Below are 19489 nucleotides of genomic sequence, written 5' to 3'. Positions count from 1 at the left end.
CAATTTCCCCAGAGTGCTTCTTAAAGGATGGGGGTGGAGCCTAGTCCTCTTCTGATAAAGTGTCTCTGTTCAGATCAGTGCAACTGAGGAGCGTTCGACTCTTGGTGGCTGTCTTGTCAGGCTGTGAGCCTGATGTATCTCCAAATGCCTCTGTCTGTCTGTTTCTCTTTTTTAAATTCTAGCTGTAGTCCTCATGCTTGACCTTGGGTAGGTTATTTTGATTCCTATTTTTTTAATTATTTATTTTTTACAATGTTATGTTAGTTTCTACTGTACAACAATGTGAATCGGCTATAAGTATATATATCTCCTTCCCTCTAGAGCCTCACTCCCACCACCCCCCATCCTACCCCTGTAGGTCTCTGTCTCTCCTAAAAGGACAGGGAAAGCTTAAATTTCAGGTGGCACATGTGTTTTTCACCACCAGGGTCGCTATGAAGTGCAGCAGAATTATGGGGGGATGCAGGGGGTTTATCTGCATCTGCAAAAAGTTAGCTAAGTGGAATTAGACTTTCTGTAAGGTGTTTTCCTGACTCAGGCCTGTCCCAAGCTGGCCAATGTGTCTTGAGGCCCTGGGCAACAATCCAAGTCCCGCCAGCCTCAATTGCTCATGGGGAAAAGCAGCCTGTTTCAACTTTCTATGCTTCTTAAAGTGTTACTCTGATTAGACAGGAAGATAGCAGTCTGGTTAGCACTATTACTATTATTACTCTGTCATGGTTATATTTTAAAATTATACTTTCTCTTTCCTTTGCCAAGAGTAAATGATAACATACATTTGCACCACATAGCCAACCAAAGCTGTGTAGGTTTTGCTCAGACAGGTTTGAAAATGTATTCTAGGTCCATTGCTGCCCAAATAGGAAGTCTTCCCCCATCCCCGGGTCAAAGGACCACGCTTTTTTTTTTTTAAATAAGTACAAACTCTTTAAAAACATAAAATAAGTTTTATTATCGCTATAAAAGTAATGAATCTTGTTGTTTATACAAGTATTACTTGGAAAATACATAAAACTAGAAAGAGAAAGACAGATATCATCTATAATACTAAAACCCAGAAATAACTACTATTAAATTTGGGTATATTTCTTCCTAGCCTTTTTTCTAAATACTGATACAAAACTATGGATGCAAAATGTTCCCAATATACTTATATTAAATATTCAGGAACATATTGCAAAAATAATTTTGCATCTTACTTTTATCACTTTATGATATCACAACCCACAGATAAACATGAGATAATTTTTGGTTTCTTCCTGCCAGTCTTTATCTGTATATTGATACAAAACCATGCATGCAAAATGCTCCCAATATATTTATACTGCATATTAGGAACACATCGCAAAAATAGTTTAGCATCTTTCTTTGATGGACTTTTGGTATCCGTCCTCCTAGCCTTCTTTCCATATAATAATATGACTATTGATACAAAACTATGAATGCAAAATGTTCCCAATACATTTAGATTACATATTAGGAACACATCGCAAAAATAGTTTAGCATCTTTCTTTGAACACTTTTTATACCACAGTTCATAGATAACCACTTTTAAAGTTTTGATACATTTCCTCCCAGCCTTTAATCTGTATATTGAAACAAAACTACATACAGAATGCCCCCTGTATGCTCAGATTGCATAGATGGGAAAGGTGCAAAAATTTGCTCATTTCTTTTATTGCTAAATACTTCAGCAGGAGCATATTCTCTTGCCACATATTAGAGGCACCATCTTTTATTTACCCAATCCTTTTTCATTGGTCATCAAGATGTTTCTAATTTCAATTCTTAAAAATACTGAAATGAGGGACTTCCCTGGCAGTCGAGTGGTTAAGACTCCATGCTTCCAATGCAGGGGGTGCAGGTTCCATCCCTTGTCAGGGAACTAAGATCTCACATGCAGCATGGCGTGGACAAAGAAAAAAAAAAGTACTGAAATGAGCATCTTTTATGTATTCTTCTTCTGTGAGCTTTTGTTCATGGAGTTTTTATGCCTTTTCTTGACAACTTATATCAACAACATATTAAGGATGATCCTGTGTCTGTAGTGCTTACGGTTCGTGTTTTCTCAGTTGTTTGCTTGAGCATAAATTCTTTAACATTCTAGCATGAATATAAAATCTTATGCCTTAAATGAATGGCAATTCATTACAAGGAACTTAAAACAACAACTAAAGACACGAAGGCTAACTCCCCCCACCTCCCATTAAACTGTAAAGTACAGCTTGTCCCATTCCTTCCACCTCAGCAACCTCTTTCTTCCTCGCTCAAAACCCACTTTTTGATCTTTTCGTCAACGGGTCTTGTAATACTTACCAGTTGTATTGCTGTGAAGATGAGCGGCTCCCAGACCTTTCAGTTATCAATCTGTCACAAGTGCACAGTGGTATCTCGTGACATGATGATCCCCGAGATGTCTGAGGTCTGTGCATCCTTGACTCAAAACTGCTGTATCGTCTGTGACCCCTAAAGACTTTTTAGAGAATTATGTTTGACAATGTAACGAAAAACACAGCATAACAAAAAACACATGGAAAAGCAGAGAAAGAACTTCGGCTGGAATCCCACCATCTTAAGCAACAAGTATGTTTGTTTTGATGTTCTTTCCAGTTTCTGCTCCTACATAGACCCCCCTTGTCAATTGTGGTGTCCACATGATTCTATGTCTGTGATTTCTAAAACTTGATATCATAAGTGTTTCCCAGGTTTCAACGCAGTCTTTAAAATTATTATTTGAAATGGCTCAAAGAGGTTCCACTGAGTGAGTGACTACATTAAGTTAACTCTTATGGTTGGACATTCCATCTCTTTAAGATTAATTTGGTTGAATCTTTAGAAAGTATCCAATAAAGGTCAGAGACTTTAAATGATTTTCAATCACACTTTTTTTTTGGTTTGTGTGTACTTATGTGTATACACCTGGGTTATTTATTGTCACTATTTAGCCATCCAGGGGCCAATCGTGGGCCTCAAGCAGGAATTGTCCAGGGCAGAGGGAAAAGCTCATCAGACAACTGATCAGTTTCACCTCTAATTTTTCTAAACAAACAAATTCAACTCCATTTCCTGCTCTAGTCACTACTGTATAGTTGGTTCTGATTAACAGGTAATGAAACAAGACATACAACATGAGCTCAGAAGGAAGAGGCCCCAGACTAGCCTCAGACCCCCATAAAAGCCTCAACCCCCATAAGCCCCAGACTTTTTGGCAGCAATTGCTTTTCTTGACGTTTTATCCTATCTATTTCTTGGGGCTGTTGCAAGTAGAAAATACGAAAACTTTTAAAAAAGCATGTAAAAGCACATTTTTTTTTAAAAAAACAGGAAAAATGTTAGAATTATTATGTTTCTGATTATTGCAGTTTTTGTGGCCAGGACTTTAAAATGTCTGGCCTTGGGGCAACAGTCTGGTTTGGAGGGCAGGTCAGGGTGGGTTAGGGGACAGGTGAGGGAGCTGCTTTGGGAGAGGCATGCTTCAAAGACTTCGGACCTCATGGACACTGCTCTGTTCTCAGCTCCTTGACTAACAGCAGTGGCCAAACCAGGGCCACTGACCCCCACTGGCTGCTCAGACTCTAGAGCTCACTGGCCTAAGTGGAGCACTCCAAGGCTGAGCAGCTGCCTGGAAATGGAGGTCTTTTCAGGGCTCCTCCCCAATGGTTTAATTTACTATCCCTACAGGGGTCTATGTCTTTTGAAACTTGCCAAAGAGATCACTTTTGGAGCAGGGGAGGGCGGTAAAGGCTGTAGGTAGGTGAGATATTATGAAAGAGCTAGCAGATTTTTGTTCATTTACTGAGCAGTAACTAACGGGAAGGATGACTGGGGTGTAGAATAGCAGGGCAATACACATTTGCTATAATTGGTGCCTAGATCGATTTTCTTTTAGGAGTAATGTAATCATTTTAAACACAAATGCATATCAAGTTTTAGGGTTATGAGGATAAGTTACACTGTAGGCCGATGGGAAAACAGGTCTCTAAAAATTTACTCCAACTTGGAGATAGCCCCCAACTCTAGTCTTCAATTCCTATTTATAAACTTTTATTGATTTTCAAAAAAATGCTTTTTGGACCTATTTTTATTTTCATCTTGTGCAGTTTCTCAGGAAAGCTGCCTAGAAGTTAGCTCACACCTGTGTAGGATGACTTTTTCTCCAAGTGTTGCCCTGAGCCTGTTCCAGGATTGGGTGAACAAACCCAGTCCCTTGCTGCCCCATCTGCCTTGATGATTTGATTGGTATTGTGTTTTTAAAACAATCAGCAAAATAATTTGCACTGCAGAGTCCTTAATAGGTCTTTTTAATTGGACAGTTATTCATATTAATAAAAATCAAAAGCAGCATACAATCATTTAATGTCCCAGCACTGGAGTATATCCAACTGTTTTCCTCTTTGGGGTTCCACTTTAGTTACTGTCTGTATGCATGCATAAATTTTTACATAGTTGCAACCACTGCTTTTTTTTTTTTTTGTAGCTGTGGTTATTGGCATCTAGTTTTCCAAGTAACATTGACACACATCTGTTCAAATCAATTGACGTTCCCATCATGACTGACTCATTTGGCGGGGAAAACAAGTTTACATGCCAATTGGAACAAAGAAGCATGGGTATCAGGGAGCAGCAGGGAGAAAGAAATGGTGGGAGAGGGTTATTTTGACTTACAGATCATAAAACATTTTCCAATAACATTTTTAAAGGATGTATAATATTACACTGAGTGATTGATTATATTTTATCCCATGTTGTGGGACATTTGGGTGGTTTTCAATACCTAGTGAGTTTAGAATGCATATAAATTACAGGATTTGAGAGATGACTGTATTTTCTTGAAACAGAAGTCTTCTGTGTCCAGATCCGGGCCAAGAGTGTTGATGCAGTGTTCCTTTGTTGGGAAAAAAGTCATTACTGCTAACTGGAAATGCTGGATGCCTTCAAAAAATATCCTTGTGATTAAAATAGTTTAAGTTATGTTCAATTCTAGCTTATAAATGTAACCTATATATCTTGTCCCACAACTTACAGAAATGTGGAATTTTAAATTTAGAGCCTGACTAAACTTTTCCTAGTTTATGGGCCACATCTGTCTAATAAACTTAATACAAGGCTGTGTGCACGCAGCTTCCTAACAAATAACATGTGCTGGGAAAAGATGAGAGAACAATGGAAAGGTGCCTCCTTGAAGGTGGTAACATTGAATCAATTGATCTGCTGACTATAAGTGGATTCCTTTCACACTCCCACACATTATGATGCATATTTAGCAACGTAGAAAAACAATTTGAATGAATACCTTAGAGAGTTAAACAGAATTTATAGTCTGGAACGAATTGCCATCTTCTTAATTGACACGAAAATGTTTGGCTAAAATATTGCTTTATTCACATTTTTGTCCTTGGAGGAAAATCTAGGCACACTGCAACTTCGACCGTGCGAATAATGGTGTAAGATGACTGCTTTAAGTCAGAAAAGGGGACTACGCAGTCCGAAGGCTGTGTGGACGCCCTCTAGCTCGATGCCTCGTGGGGGCCTGGGGCCAAGGGCCACAGCGCATCTGGAAGGCAATGCCCCCAATCCGGATCGTGGCTCCCACCCTCCGCCACGTGCAGTCCCCAACCGGCGGGGTCTCTCACCTGGGTCTCGCTGGAGGGAGCCGGAGGGCGCGGGCATGGTCCTCCCGTGGGATGGGCGCTGGCTGCTGCCAGGCCTTCTTCTGGCTCGAGGGGACCCGTCCTGAGCAGGGAGAGAGGGAGAAGATGAGAGGCGCGGGGGCAGTCTCGAGGTGTCTTTCCCACCCTAAGCGCAAAGCCAGGAGGGTGCGGGAACCTGTTCGCCGTTCAGGCCTCGGGATTGCGGGCCTGCGGGGCCCTGGGCCGGCCGCGAGCCAACTCTTAGGGTTCGTGGTCCGGGATCGAGGCCGGGGCGGGGCAGCGGCGGCCGTGGGGAGCCGGGCTGGCCCTAAGCAGCCGGCTGGCGGCGCCCCCGGAGCCCGAGGGTCCGCGGCGGCCGGAAGGGCCCCGACCCGCCCGCGCCGGCCTCAGCGCAAGGGAGTCTGGGAGAGCGCGCGTGGGGGCGGCGGGAGCCTGAGCCCCGGCTGGGGCTGCCTGGAACCCCGGGCTCCCCAAACCCGACCTCCTCCTGCTCCTCCTCCGGGGTCCCACTCCCGCCCCCGGGAAGACAGTTCCAGGCAGCCCGTACAGACCAGAGGGGTTTTCACGTCTTTGGTTTCTTTTAGGATGACAGAGAGCGTGGCAAAGATTCCACACCTCTCTCTGTCTTTGCCAAGAGTCCTTGACCTGCCCATGCGCTGGATCAAACCAAAAACCTAAAGTGATTTTCACAGGCAAAGTGTGACCTCAGCCAGAGAATGAGTCCTCTCTTTTCTAGGCCGGCTCTCAAGTTGCTAGCCTAGACTGGGGGGTGGGGGGCGCAGAGTGAGGGGTGGAGAAGGCTTTCGAGGTCCACTGGCAACAGTGCCCAGAGTTCGGCAGGCACGGAGGGCCCCAGAGTCGACAGCTCACGGGCTGCCATTTTCTCAGGAGCTGTCCAGCCAGTGCCCTGCCGGCGGGCCAATCCCTTGTGGGCGGGCCCCCGGGCGACCGCGGTGGCCTTGGGGCAGCGCCTCTAGAGTGGAATTCTGGTACCCGATTTTGGGAGATAGGGCAAGAAGCAGCTTGAAACGCTGAGCCTCATTCCACAGCCACCCCCTCGGGTAACCTTGCTCCCTGCAGGCCTCAGATCACTCAGGTCAGCGCCTGTCCACGCGGCAGCCTGGGATTCACCGGCGGGCCAGGCCCTGCGCCTCGCCAGATCTCGACAGAAGCTCCCCCCAACAGAGACAGGGAGAAGAGTGGGGAAGGTGTCGAGAAGGGGCCAGAAACATTCTCTTTCCTGGACTCCAGTGTCCCTTCCACATGCAGGACGTGAGTCATTTACCAGGAGCCGCACTGCGGCCTGGCGACTGCTTGCAATGGGTCACCCTAAGGCTTCCCCTTATTTCTTTTCCAACTACTCCCCTCCTCGCCGCCCCACACCATTTAGTTGCTGAGACTTGAAGGTAGTCTTTCTTCGTTTTTTGTCCTGTGAGTGGTACTCTAGGTGATCAGGAGGGTTCTCCGCCTCCCCCCCACACTCGTTTAAATTTTACCCGGACAGGGAAAGGAGTGCTAAAAGGCAGTTTCTTTCACATCTATTCAAAGGCGGGCAAAGGTTGGAGCGAGGACAAACGCGCCTCACCCGGGTCTAGCTGCCGGAGCAGACAAGGCGGGCACTGGACTAGGACTTACCTGGTGGGTGCGCCCGTGCGGGAGTCCCAGCCTTGCCCGGGCAGCAGAAACAATACTCCAGATCACCGATCACCCACTGCAGTACTGTTCCCGCTGCTAGGGCACGGCTGAGTGTTTGCACAGCAACCCCTTTCTCGGCGCGCGTGGCCCCGACCACCCTCCGCCCCCAGGCCCCGGGCGAGCAGCAGCGCTCTCCTCGGATTCTGGCGGAGCCTCGTGGGAGGTGAAAAGGCCGACGGAAGAGGAAGAGAGATGCAAGCCTCCGCTCACCTACCTGGTCCAGAGCTGGCCTGGGGAGCCGGTGCTCCGCGGGAACGCATGCACCTCTAGCAGAACCCCACCTTCCTACTTCCTCTCAAGGGGGTATAGCAGCGCCTCACGTTTTGAACCATTTAAAGCACTTCAAAACATGAATTGCTGCTGCATCCCCTCGGAGTTAACGAAGGAGGATCGCTCTGGGGTACCTGCAGGTGGAGAAAGACAAGGTGACTGGAAGGAACCCCCCCCCACCCCCGTCCCGCCCGACGACGAGGAATAAAGCAAAACGTCAGTCCAAATCGACATACTTTTTAGAAATTTGATTTCCAGGATCAGCAGGTGGAGTGAAGAATGTTACTCGATTTCTTCTTTTTTTTTCCCTCAGAGGATGAATCTTGGAAAAGTGTAGTGGTGAAAGGCAGAGGGCTGAGAGAGAGAGGAATTAGGGTGGGAAAGAATCTTCTGAAGGAAAGAATAGTAAGAAAAGAAATTGAGGCAGTTTGGTAACATCTGGATCACTCTTGCCTGCTTCAAAGTCTTCCTGAAACTTCTTCCTGGTGTATGTTATAAATAAGCCCCAATAAAAAAACAATAACTTTTCGTTTATTGACTTAAAGAAGATCACCAAAATGTCTCTCGTGGCTTCAGCTGATTTTAACATATATGATGGCTGGGAAATACAGATCCATCCCTAGAAGCATGAGATGTCCTCTTGAACTCACCAGTGCTTCCTTATTGCAGCAAACACCCTGCCTTGACTTCTCTTTAAAGGTATTAAAGAATGAGAGATAACTGTTTTGAGATGAAATATCTGGATGTTTACATATGAAACTAACTCAAACTTATTCATAAATAATTTGTACCTTTTAATATCAGCTATCAAAACACAAGTCAAAAAGTTTAAATACTTGATGTCAGATCAATCCTTCTTGTCTCAAGCAGTTCCCCAGAAATGCTTTCCCGTTCTGAAATGGCCGCACTGTGCATACTCCTTAATGATTAACTCATTACATACCGCTTTTTCCTTTTTAAAATGGACACACATTAGCAATAAGTTACACGCATCCTTTCCCACAGTGTTTAAACGGAATAGTCAAGCAGAAGGAAATAAATCTGTAACTCTCAATCACAAACCTGTAAGTTAAAACAACACAACTAGTACAAAATGCTAATGGTTTTGAAAGTTAAAATACGTTTTGATACAAGTAATAGACACGACAAGTATTCACGTCTGTTAAGTGTTTTGGTTCATTTAAAATTTACATCGGTTTTTTAAAACAAGTATAATGGATGCTGTGTCCTGTTTATTAGATGATAAAATGTTCAGAGTATTCAGTGAGACTAATTACAAAATTCATAACACCAGGCTGAGATCCAGTGTTACCAAATGCACTACTTATGGTAAACTAATTTATTAATAACTCGTTCCCTAAATTGGGGCATACATTTAAGTGTCTGTAAATTCCATCTTGTTTTGGCTATGCTATTTACAAACAACTCTCACTTTTGGGATTAATGGAGATAAACGTCCTTGGTTGCCCTTAAAAAGAAAGAAAAAAAAAACATGTTTAGCAAATGTACAGTTTTACTTTAAAACTCCACAACCTTCTCCCAATTAAATATTTATGCCCCACACAAATATGAGAACCCTCACATCAAAGTCATCCCTCATTTAACATTTCCTTAGTCGACTACTTAGAAAAACAAAAGTTCATTCGAAATAGTAATGGTGTCAAAGGCGAAGGTCCCTTCCAGATTGCTCTGCCAACTCACTGGAATCGAATTCATTTGTACCTGTCATTTAACCCATTTTTTCTCTCCCAGTGACAGTACAACGACTTACATTCCTAAAAAGCCACTTCGCTCCCCTAGTTTATGGATTTCCCCTTAGATTAAAGTTTACTTACGAAAAGAGATTACAGAGGCATCTTGTCACTTCAGAAGAGAGTCAGTCGCTGATACAATAGACAAAGAATCGATACTTTTCGAGTTGCCCATAGCCCCACCCACCCCTTCTGAACTGAACAGTTGGGCCAAATCATTTAAGAGCCAAAGAATGCGCCTCTTCCACTGTTCATATTTTACAACGTTTTGTCTTAACTTTGCAGATGCCTTCTTCCCCCCCACCACAAACACGATGTACCTTCCCTTGGCTCATTCATGCCGACTTTCCCAACGTCATGTTTCCTACAGGGAAAACTAAACAACCTTGAAAGTTTTAGTTGGGAAAAGACAGTGCAAAACTAATCACACATTTATTTCCAAGACATATTTTACGGCTTACAAATAAGAGCCACGAAAAATTCATGTACAGTCCGTCAAAACCAGTGGATCCCGACTCTAGCGAGGCTGACAAGCGGTCACAGCCCCTTACTCGATTTTCTCTCCCCACCCCTCCCTCCATCTTAGCTTTTTCCAGCCCGTTTCCTAAGAATTCTCCCAGCCCACTCATGTGTCTGTTTCGCCCGCACCCCGCCCCCCCCCCCAACATGCTTTACAATCCCAAAGCAGCACATAACTTTTTCAGCGTGGTAACTCGCTTTTTTTCCAGTCTGGCGTAACCAACGTGATTAAAGGGAGAAATACCAGCCAACAAGTCCCTTTTAAAAAAATCGCATGTCACCTCTCGATCCACTCGAAAATGGCGCCGAAATCGAAGAATTTCTTAAATTTCATTGTCAGCTTTTTGCAAAGGTTTCTGGGATTTTCCTGCGAAGCTGCTTCGCCGCGTCTGAGAGCTAGCGAACGAGCAAGCAAGCAAAAGAGAGAGGGAGGAATGGAGGGGGTGCGGAGGGGTGAGACAGACAGACAGCGAGAGAGCGGGGCCCGGGAGGGGAGCGGGGTCGGGGCTTGAGGTCGGCGAGGGCGCGGGGGGCGAGGGACCGGGTCCCGAGCCATAGGGACCGGAGCTGGGCGCGGAGAGGCGGGAGCCCGGGGCCGGGGTTCAGGGTGGCGGCGCGGGAGGGCGCGCTCCTGCGTTGACTGCAGCCGAAGCTCGGAGAGCGGCGTGGCGGAGGCGGAGCGGAGTGGAGCGCGGGACCGGAGCCGCGCGCACCCTGGGAGGCAAGCTGGGCGGCCGGCGGAGAGCCTCCAGCAGCGGCTCTAGAAAAAGCCGGCTCCGGGGGCGTGGCCACGCGGCGCCCACGCCCCCCCCTTCGGCGCGCTGCTCCTGGCCCGGGGGCGGAAAGGGGGAGGGGAGGAGGGGAGGAGAGGAGGGGGGGAGGGCTGGGGGGGCGGTGTGTGTGTGTGTGTGTGTGTGTGTGTGTCGGCGCTCCACGCCACAACCTTGGCCCGCAGCCGGGATGGGGCCGAGAAGGGCACGGGGCATCCAGTAGAGCCGGTACAGTCGAAGAGCCGGGGTTCAGGGAGAAAAAAGAATGGGACACGGCGAAGCCTCCGGCACAGGGTAGCGCGGAGCGCACCCAGATGTGTAGGACGGACGCCACCCCGCGCCCACTGGTCCCCTCGCGGTGCCCCCTGAGCTGCCCGTAGGGAGCGAGGTGACTGAGCAACGCCCCTGGCGCTGTGCCGGCTGGGGGTGCCTGACTTGTTGGGAGAGGAAATAGGGCGGGGGTGCTCCGGACCGCGTAAGCGTAGCGCTTTCCCCAAGCGTTTGAGGCCAGCCTAGTGGGGACTCCCCTGCCCACGCCACCCCTCCAAGCCCTCGGGGAGAGCGGCCCCGGGGCGGGCCCCGTACTTGCAGACCGTGCGCTGGGGGCACAGAGCCCGGAGGATGGAACAACTGTCTGCACTCGTCCCGGTCCAAGAAGGGGAAACAGTTTTAAGATTGACCCGGGGCAACAGGAGGGAAATGAGCCCTTATTGTAAATGCTAACGGCTGTTAGGGACGGGGAGTTGATTTTCTTAGGTGAGAATAGTGAGAATAGTATTGAAAGTAAGTAGGAGGATGCCCTTAGAAGATGAAGGCTGGAGTGGAGAGGTGAAATGTCACCGTGTCTGCAGTTTTCAGATGATACAGCCTACACGCGCGCACATTGTGCCAGACAGAGGAAGCGAGTGTTATAGTGTGTTAAGTTGTTACATCCAGGTGGGGGATAAGTGGACGTTTGTTGTACTGTTCTTTCAACTTTCCTGTCTACTTGCAAAATGTCATAATAAAAAATTTGTGAGAACTCGCTCTCCTCGTTAAAAAAAAACAACAAAGAAAACAACGCCTCAATGCTGTCTAGGAAAAGGAGCGCGACTCCTTTCTCCCTCCCTGTCCCGGGTGGGACAAATCTGTCAGCACGCAGGGCTCTGACCAGCGAGTTCTGGACGGGAAGGGCAATGGGTAGCGCTGGCCGGCAGCGGCCACCGCCCCGGACACGGGACGCAGGCCCGGAGGCACCCGGGGGCCTCGGGGCAGGTGGGCGGCCGGGGCACAGCGCGGCGGAGGAGCTGCCGAGCGCGCCGGTCTGGGCAGGGGGCTCCGCGGGCGACTCAGCCAGCCCGGGTGCGACTCCGACTCGCTCGGCTCAGCTCTGCCCAGCCGCCCGCGCGGCGGACGGACTAGAAAACGGATGGGCCGCGGAGAGCTGGAGCCGCGCGCCTGACGCCGCCGCCGCGGCCCGGGTCCCGCACGTTCACCGAGGGTGGCCAGGGCTGTAGCGGCCTGCGCCCTGAGCTCGGGGTGGTGAGGAATCGCGCGCTGCACTGGAAAAAAAAAATCAGGTGCTGAAAGAAAAAGAGCAACACATACAACACACACACACACACACACACACACACACACACACGAAATCAGTATACAAAAATAAAACCACGGATTCTGCCTTACTCGGCGCTTAAGTTTCTTGAGCTACTTAACTCTCGCATGCATTTTCCTGAGGTTTCTGGAGCGCCGATGTCAACTCTTTGCAAGGGCGATCTCGCAGACCCGAGGCGCTGCAAGTGCTGCGCGGCCTGTCCCTTGCCTCTGCGGCTGTTTTCTTTATTTTTTTAGAGGTGGGGGGCGGGAGGGAGAGTAGACTCTTCCAGGGTTTGCAAAACTATTTTCAAAAATTAACCAAAAAGATTTTACAGGCCAAGATTTGACTTTCAGGAAAGGTTTTAAGACTGCAGTGACGTGTAAGGGTTCGGTGGGTGCTAAGAAGTTATTTCTAAATGCTAATTTCCCTCTGAAAGTTTACAGAATGCTTCGTGGACAGGGCTGAAAGTTTGTCGGGCTGTCAGACGTGACTGAACAAGCTTCTAAATCCTCAGATAGATCATTTATAAAGCTCCAGTGTCCTTGGGGTGAAAGACTTTTTCTGGACTTTTAAGGCTCGGCTTCGTGGGTAATTTGCTTGGGTTGATCTAACTGCGCGCAAGCGTGCATTCCCCTCCTTGGATTAGCAGAAGGGCAGACGATTCCAGCACTATAAGATAAAAGTGGAGTTTGTGGCACGTCCTCCAAAGGGAGGAAAAAAAGCAAGTTTCCTTTATTAAACTCTTCTTGCTACATCAGCAAATTAGAAAGCCAGTTGAATATTGATGAATGCTTTGAGGGTGAGTAATATGGCTACAGGCCGCAGAAAGTGAGGGCGGGCAAGCTAAGTATTTACTCAAGTGAACAATCTTCGAGTATTTTTCAAATATGATGTCTTAAGGATTTCCTTAGGTTTTCTTAGGACCTCTGAAACAAACCCTGATTCTGCAAATGGCTTCTCATTTTAGTAGGCCCTTCCCAACCTCACAAAACAGAAGTTGCTCTAAGAGTCGCTTAGAAACTCAGCCTGGCATTAAAACCCAGCCGCAGCCCACCAACCCCCGGTGTCAAGGAGGTAACTTCTCGCTGGGCAACCTGGGACCCCCAAATGAAGTGGACACAATTCATTATTTGTTTTTTTTTTTTTTTTTTTTTGGGTCGTTTCTGAAATTCAGCTTCAAAGCAGGTATTTTCAGGAAAATAGCTCATATTTTTTTTCCTCCCTGAAACGTTCAGAAATTACCTTGATAAGAAATAATTCTAGTCAGCCGTGGGAGGAGAGTTTTAAAAAATCTCTGAAGGCTCTGAAGGTGCAGCTGAGGAAAATAAATTAGCCCTAGACTGGAGAAATTCAGCAAGGAAGTAACCCATAACAAGGTATTTAGAAGAATTTTTGGAAAGTGTTTTCTGAAAAGCAATTGCAAATAAATCTTTGGAATTAGATACTAGGAAAAGGAGTTGAAATGAAAATCTTTTTTACAGTGTAAACAAAATGTCTAGAACTTAGCATTTTCATTTTAACTAGAAGTGTCTTTTGTGATTATGTTTTTCACGAAGGCCTTGAGTTAGGGAAACAATATTTTCCTTATGTTGTAAATATCCAGAAGTCTTCAGAGAGATAAAATCAGGATAGAGTTACAGATTTAACAGAAAGAAAACAACTGGAATTGTGTTATGAAGCTTCTACTGTGTTATTTGTAAAAGCTTTTTTTTTTTCAGGGTTCAAGAAAAGGCTAGTAGTGAGCAGAAATAATAGACTCATGCCTGCCCTACTGTCAGATTTAACAAAAAAGATAGTGCACCTTAGTAATTTTTATTTTATTTTGAGAAATTGGTTATGATAAAAAAATAGCTCTTTGCAAAACTTAGAACTTTGGGGGTGGGTGGGTGGGAAATGTCAAATCTTAACTTCTCCCAACCCCATGATCTCACCAGGAAAAAGTAGAATAAATTAGTAAATTTTTCCTTTCTGCCAAGGAGGAGCTTAGTAAGTCCTTGATGGCTGTTGCTTTTGATTTCGAAGTCTCTTTTCAAAGATGCGAAATCACTGCCTTCAATGCTGCTGGGATTTCTTCTTTAAACAGGGCATGTTTTTCTTGTTGGGTGTGCACTATTATTGTCTTAATTATTCCTGGATTTTGGCCCATGAAATCAAAGACTCTCTCAGATGACAGAAATGATCGGATCTTTGCACAAAGGAAGGCCACAGTGGAGGGGTGGAGGGTGACTTTAGTCTCTACACTGTGCTGGCCTTACAGGGTCCTCATCCTGTAAGCCAGCTGGACTCTCCTTTGCACCAGGGTGAGCTCACAGCACAGTATAATGACAGGGGCATGGAGATGAAAGCCCACCTCCTGGACAAGATTTGGTCACTTACTTTCACCATAAACATTATGATCAATTTCTAATCTTACACTTCTAGCACTTTCCTTGAGCCATATTACCTAATTATACAGAAGAAATAAAAACAAAAACTCAGTATAGAGCAATGTCAACACGTCAAATGCAATCGGATTCAGGGAAGCTGAAGTGCATTTGGACAGTTGGTTACTCCTTTTATATCAAAAAAATTTCTTTTAAAGCTCCAAATTGGCCAGCACCAAGGAGGTGCTGTCAAAAGCACAGAGCTCCCCAAGTCGGAACAACTTCACTTTTAGGATCTTGCTACTCCTGGGGGAAAATAATATCTCGCTGGGCAGAGATAGGAGGAGGGGACAGGGAAGTGAACAGTGCTAAGGGATGCTATCTTTGTTTGAAACCAAGATGTGTTTTCCAAACCATGAAATATTTGTTGAAATAGGAAAGGAAGGAAAGTCAGTGTGTATAACTGAAGCATTAATATTAAAGCTATTAATGCCAAAATATCCAGAACTTCTTCTTGTGTCCATAACATAGCTGTTTACATTAAAAAAAAATTTAAAAGACTTAATATGTAGAGTTTCTAGGACTGGTGGGAAATGTCCTTTCTTTTACCTCCTATCTCTTAAAATAATTCTTGCGTTTAAAATCAGGTGGGATTTCACAGTAGCTAATGATCAGGGTGAGCTGCATCCATTGGCAGGAAATGGAGCTGGAGATCTGGGTCCAGTTTTCCATTTTAGCATGTGCCCTAAACCCAGGGCTTCAGCAGCTTCCTTAGCTCAGCGTCCCCAAGGAATGCTTAGGCCTCAGGCAAGGAAAGAGGAGGGAGGCATAGAATAAGGGCAAGGACAAAAAAGAGAAAGGAGGAAGGTGAAAGAAGAAAAAGAAAATCAAGTCCTTCCCCTCATTCCTTCTCTGTCTTCTAATGCAAACCCTTAACTTGCCACCCCTAGGTCACCAAGGTAACCTTCTCAGCCTCCCTGTTCATCTCCCAGCTTAGTTTGGCCCCTCTCACCCTAGTTCCTTAAGTTCAACTCTAAAAACACAATTCTGATCATATTGATCCTTGGCACTAAAAAATCGCATAACGAAAGTGTAGTCCTTGAATGTGCCCTTCAAGGCCATCTCTAGCCTGGCTTTGATCTGCCCCTCTAGTTGTACCCCTCCACCCTCCAGCCACAGCTTCGTTTTTATCCTTCCATACAGGAGATTTTTACTCTTCTCATTTCCTCATCCCTCAAGGCTCAGCCCAAATGCCATCTCCTCCCTGAAGCCTTCTCAGATGATCTCAGGTTGGAGTTAACTGCCTCTGGCCTGTCCCGTCACAGCACATTAATAAAGCTAGTCATTCTAAGTCTCTTCCTAGCAGATAGGAAGCCCCTAGAAGGTAAGGACAAGCCCATCTATGGATCTCTTCTCAGCACTTTGCACAATTACTTGTGTCAGTTGGTGTCCAATGCAGATTTTCAAATAAATGCTACCTGAGAAGGGAAAAGAGATGGAGGGAGTGAGGGGAATGTCGTGTTGTGTCGGGGGTGAAGCTTGTGGCCAATATCCTCAACAGTTGACTTAGGTGCCCTTTGGTACCCTTGGCGCCAAGGGTTGTCTAACCCAAAGCCAACATGGTTGCTTAACAAGTTGGTCTGATATTGACATTTGAAACTCATCGCCTTTAGTTATATGGAATTAGTTTATTTTAAATTAGCTACTCAGGACTAGAAACCCTCTCCTGAAAAACTACCTCCATCATTTGATTTATTTTTATTTTTTATTTTTTTGTCTGTGAGGCACAGTGTATGGGATCTTAGTTCCCTGACTAGGGATCAAACCCGTGTCCCCTGCATTGGAAACGCGGAGTCTTAACCCCTGGCCCACCAGGGTAGTCCCCTACCATCATTTCATACTTTTAAGTTTCAAGCTGATTTTTGAAGGGAAATTGCAATTTGAACAGAATGGGGAAAACAGTATGTTCAGGGACCTGTAGATAGAGAAGAGTTAAAAGGAGAGAGACTCAGCAAGACAGAGGCTATCTTTTGGGGAATTAGTTGGAGGTTGACCTGGACAAATAATGTCTGCCCCTCCAGGACAAATAGATTAGAGGGGTGTGGAAGTAGGCAGAGGAGTCTTGATTTAATTATGGGACCGTGAGGAGTCTTTGAAGGGCCTTGAGGAGTGTGATGTAATGAAAACTGTTTGCAACAGATTCACTGGGCTTACCTGGTAACTCTACAAACTAAAACTGTGATAAACCTAGGACGATCGGAACCATTGGAATATCCTCATCTTCATGCACACAGGAGTGAGTTTTCTTACTGGAGAAGAGAGCAGATGGAAAAATACTGCTTCATATATGCCTACTGTGTATCAGGTGATGTGCTAGACTTTCTTCCCCAGCAGCTTTTCTCTTTCTTCCTCTCCCTACCCCCCTTTCTTCCCTTTTTTCTATTTCTCAGACAACTGCATAGGCACGCACCAAAATATACCCCCCTGCCCCTGACTAGGACTTGACTGGCCTTTAAGGATAATCAATTTCCTGTGACGTTAGTCATAAAAATATGTTTTAAAATACCAGTAAATATCAGGCAAAAAAAATTCACCAAAAAAATACAGAAATTAAAAAAAAAAAGAATACAGAAATTTAACCTCATGTGCTGATTTGATGGAACAGAGGAATGGAAACACACCTTCTGGACTGAGGCTAATCGTTTTGGAGTGATGGCAGAGCTTCAAACTGAAGAATGTTTTTTTTCATGGGCAGCTAAAAAATTGCCATTAAATATTTTCAAGAAGTTAAAACAACACTGAAAGCAACTTGGGCAACTTAAATATTCATTGTAGTTGCTGTAACCAAATATCCCAACATATTTGAGCTTAGGTGCTTCAATATAATCAGAAAAGTGTGATTTCTCTATAGCTTGGTAGAGCAAAAATTAAGCAGATGAAATATGAAATGAACACGAGAATTAATTTGTAGCTTGGATCATAAAAGCCAGATTTTTGAAGAGATAATTTTATTTTGATGGCAGACTGCAAATTATTATAGGGAGTTAGTGTAGGAATGACATTGAGGCTTGCTTTTGGGTCAATTTGTTCCCAACTTGACCCTCTGTTGGTAGTGGGGAGGGCTGAGGTTTCTCTAACTCCAAAGAAACCAGTCTCACTATGGCTTTAGGACTTGGCTTTAGGACTTATTTCTCCTCTCCTCACACTGACTTTCTTTCAGTATGTTGTCATGTAAATGCAGTTTAGAAAACAGAATAAATATTCTATGGGCATTACTTGAAAAATAAACTTTTAAAGATGTGTATGTATTTAAGTTGTAGAGTTACAACTCAAAAGAATTCTTGCTAGAAAGAAATACGTATTTGGCTAAAAGTCAAAAATTTTGAAGTAACTTTAAAAGGTGAATAATTTACATTAGCCTGGTGTTTATATAATAGGGTGTGTGTGACAAAGTTAAAATAACATTGAAAATAACTTGAGTCATTTAAATATTCCTCCTGGTAACTGTAGAATATAAGTGCTTTTGAAGGGGGGAGTGGTAAGTTTTTAGACAGCTGGCAGGGATTTTTTTGTGTGTTCCTTTACATTTGAAAACTGGTATTAGCATTTAATTCTCTGACTCAGAGCAATTCCCCCTTGCTTGTCAGAGAACATCTACAAATGAAGGCTGACAGAGCTAGGCAGGGAAGGGCAAGCCTGTCATTTCACTTCCGGGAACTTGTTTACGCAGCCTCCTGCAATCCCCCACCTGCTCAGACCCTGTTAGCCCCTCTCAGTTCCTGCTGTTTAATAATTCTGGGAGCTACTCTGATTTCATTGCATTACCCTTCAGATAAGTTACAGGAACTTCATCATTGGCCAAGCCAGATGGTTGTGGATTGGATAGGAACAAAGCAAAAAAAAAAAAAAAAAAAAAGAAAGAAAGAAAGTAGTAATGGGAAGAGTGATGGTGGGAAGCATTGTGTTAGTGTATATATATATATATATATATATATAAATCAATGAGCAAAGTCCCCTGCCACTCAATTTTGAAGCTGACTAATGCCATATATATATATATGGTGTGTGTGTGTGTGTGTGTGTGTGTGTGGCTCAGTCGCTCATTGTGTCCCACGTTTTGCGACCCCATGGACTGTAGCTTTCCAGGTTCCACTGTCCGTGGACTTTTCCAGGCAAGAATACTGGAGTGGGTTGACATTTCCTTCTCAAGGGATATATAAAAAATATGTGCATACACATATATATGACTCAGATTCCCCCATCTCCCCACTCCCACTGAGTTGCATTAGGACATCGTTGGTCTGATCTGAACTAGCATTATCATTTATGTTATTTGATTTACCTTTTACACTTTTCCCCTTTCGCTTTAAATGTCTTCAGCAATGTCGTCTTAGAAAAATAAATAGAAGCTTCCTCTGGAATACTTTTCACCAGTCAGAAGGGCTTGTAATTTGCAGCGGGTAGGACTTATTTTCCCCAGAGAAGGAAAATAGAACTGACAGAGGCAAGGGTACAGCAGTGACTTATCATGTATTTTTCCACCCAGGCTGTGTCCTGCCATTGATTGTAAATTGATTGTATATACACAGATAAATTGAAGAATGTCTCATTTGTGGAGTTAAGGTCATCACTAGGATGGTCCCCAGTGATCCTGCCTCCTGGTGCTCCCACCTTTGTATAATCCCCTCCCCTCATGTAGGGGCTGGACCTCCAGAGTCACTTCCCTAACAAATAGAACATGGCAGAAGTGGCGAGATGTCACTTCTGAGACTGGGTTACAAAAAGCCTGTGGCTTCCAACTTGGACTCTGTCCCTCCTCTCCTTCCCTCCCCCTTCTCCCACTTCCTATCTTTGTTGTCATTATCATCTTCAGTACCATGAGAACACTCAGGC

The sequence above is a fragment of the Muntiacus reevesi genome, chromosome X, assembly GCF_963930625.1.
Source record: "Muntiacus reevesi chromosome X, mMunRee1.1, whole genome shotgun sequence".
Taxonomy (NCBI): Eukaryota; Metazoa; Chordata; class Mammalia; order Artiodactyla; family Cervidae; genus Muntiacus; species Muntiacus reevesi.
This window is presented reverse-complemented; position numbering follows the sequence as displayed.